Here is a 2,191-nt window from a genome sequence, read left to right as displayed (position 1 = left end):
GGTTCTGTTTTAACCTGTAAATTTTCCTCAATGCTTCCTTTTCCTGAAAAACCCTTGAAAAGTTATCAGCAGTGAAGACACCCAAAGGGACTTTGCAGCAGGGTAGTGTGGCTGAGCGGTCTAAGGCGCTGGATTAAGGCTCCAGACTCTTTGGAGGCGTGGGTATGAATTCCACCGCTGCTAGTTCCTTGACGTGCTTTATGCTATTTTGCTTTGGGTCACAAAAGAGGAATGAGGCAGAATTGGGAGCGCTCCGACCTCAGTGTCTGGGATTCCGTTTTAGCAGCGTGAGTCTGCTACGGATTGTCGGATGCTCTGTGCGGTCTCTGTGCGCTCTGGTGTCCTAGACAGTGAGTGGGTTGGGATGAGGTATTTAACAGGCGTACGTGGCTGAGGCGGAAAAACGGCTGTGTAGATACCGTTTCTCTCCATCCTGGAAGATCGCGTGTCTCTGTACAAGCAGAAGTGATGTGGAAGTCCTGAACTGGACCCTGGTATGTCCCATAGAGTCTCCAAGTGTACCCCAATGTAGTAAATTGCAAGTAGTAGATGATGGTGGATGTTCTAAATCAGGACCAAGTTTGATTTACAGAGTCTCCAAATGTTAAGTAGTAAGAAGAAAAATGGCAGGGGCAGCCCCACACATTGCTATGGCCCAGCTTTGAACCGAGAACTTCCACGCGTATTAAGCGAACGTGATAACCACTACACTACGGAAACTTCCGGCTGGAGGATCCCTGTAAGACCTTTGATGATTAAGAGAGCCTCCTTGGGTACACTAGATGCAAAGTTCTACGACTGAGAAAAGATGGTTCCAGGTCCCATGCTGGCGGAAAACAAAGGCGAACGGTTCTGCACCCATCCCTTCACCTGCGACCCTCAGTTCTGGAACGGCTCACTCACTCTCCTACCTGCTCTTCTTACTAAACCGCAGGACACTCAGAGCTCTTGGGTATGCCAACTCTGTTCAAGGACAAAACCATCCACATAAGGGACCTAGCTAGAAAGTAGAATTGAAAAAGTGGGCTCGTCCGGGATTTGAACCCGGGACCTCTCGCACCCAAAGCGAGAATCATACCCCTAGACCAACGAGCCACTTCGTGCTTAATTGTTTTTTGCTCAACTCATAATCAGATTCTCCAAGAAGTAATTTTTATCACCGACGGAGACTTTTATTTTTGACATATTGAAATTGCTCTCTGGATCTGAGTCTCCCACACCCAACGCATCCCTACTCCACAGTCTGGGCATCTGCCATTAATCTCATCCGTAGGTAGCTCGCCCAGCGTAAACGGTCCGTGTCCCTTGGTCCCTCTGTATGTAATCTGGAATCCTAAGGAGTGCCTCACTAGCAGCAGGTAGGAGCAGCAGGCAGGGGCAACTTTCCGCTTTGGGGACCGGGAGCCCCTGCCCAAGGGAGCCCAAGCAAGGCGCAAGTCTGGAGGCCCAGGGTCTGGGCTCAGAGGCCGGGAGAAGCCCCGGGCTCCTGGAGAGAACCGCGCGCGGGATTTGGAGGGGACGCGGGACTGACTGGGTCCTGAGCCGCCACAAGCGAAATGAAGTCGAGGTAGTAGTCCCTTCAGGTGGGGCGCCTGGTAAAAGGGAGAGAGCTTTTCTTTTATTGTTTTATGAAAACATGAAAAGCAACACACCCTTATTTGCAAAAGCTTCACAAAATGTAGGGAAGTGTAAGGCGGAAACAAGATGACCGGAAACCCCGCTCCCTTGGGGTGGCTGGCTGAAGTGGTGGTTGCGCAGCCCTGGAGGCTCGCACTAGAGCGCGCGCGCACACTGGGCACGCAGGCTGAATGCCCCGGCTCTCCGTCCCCGAAGCTTTGTCCCGAGATTGCACTGAAGCAGCCATCGGCTCCCGCCAAACCAGGGTCCTGGGCTGTGCGGGCGCTGTCCTCCCTCGTCTCAGGCTTGCTTTCCCTAAAAAGACTTTAACTGCGCTGGATTATTCAGTAGTAAAAAAACAAAAACCAGTGATTCTGATTTCCTGGTGTAAAATTCACGAAAATCCACTCAGAGCTGGTCCAAAGGTTTATTTTTGTGCAGCCAGCAAAGAAATTTCCTACACAACGGCAGTTATAAAAAATGAGTGGGAGACGAATGGTGGTTAACCTCCTCCAAGGAAAAAAGTGCTAATTTATCTACTGCCACTCCACGATCTTGCTCATCCCTCTGCACT

The 2,191-nt window shown here is 50.8% G+C and overlaps 1 non-coding gene across 1 annotated transcript; it reads right to left on the bottom strand.

Annotated features, from left to right (window-relative positions):
• Positions 1–1,023: 1,023 nt before the first annotated feature.
• Positions 1,024–1,095, bottom strand: TRNAP-UGG (transfer RNA proline (anticodon UGG)). Its single transcript has one exon. It is a non-coding gene; the product is annotated as a tRNA-Pro (tRNA).
• Positions 1,096–2,191: the final 1,096 nt, after the last annotated feature.

Source organism: Neofelis nebulosa, chromosome 1, assembly GCF_028018385.1.
Source record: "Neofelis nebulosa isolate mNeoNeb1 chromosome 1, mNeoNeb1.pri, whole genome shotgun sequence".
Lineage (NCBI taxonomy): Eukaryota > Metazoa > Chordata > Mammalia > Carnivora > Felidae > Neofelis > Neofelis nebulosa.
The sequence above is the reverse complement of the archived record's forward strand: the minus strand, read 5'-3'. Positions and strand labels throughout refer to the sequence as shown.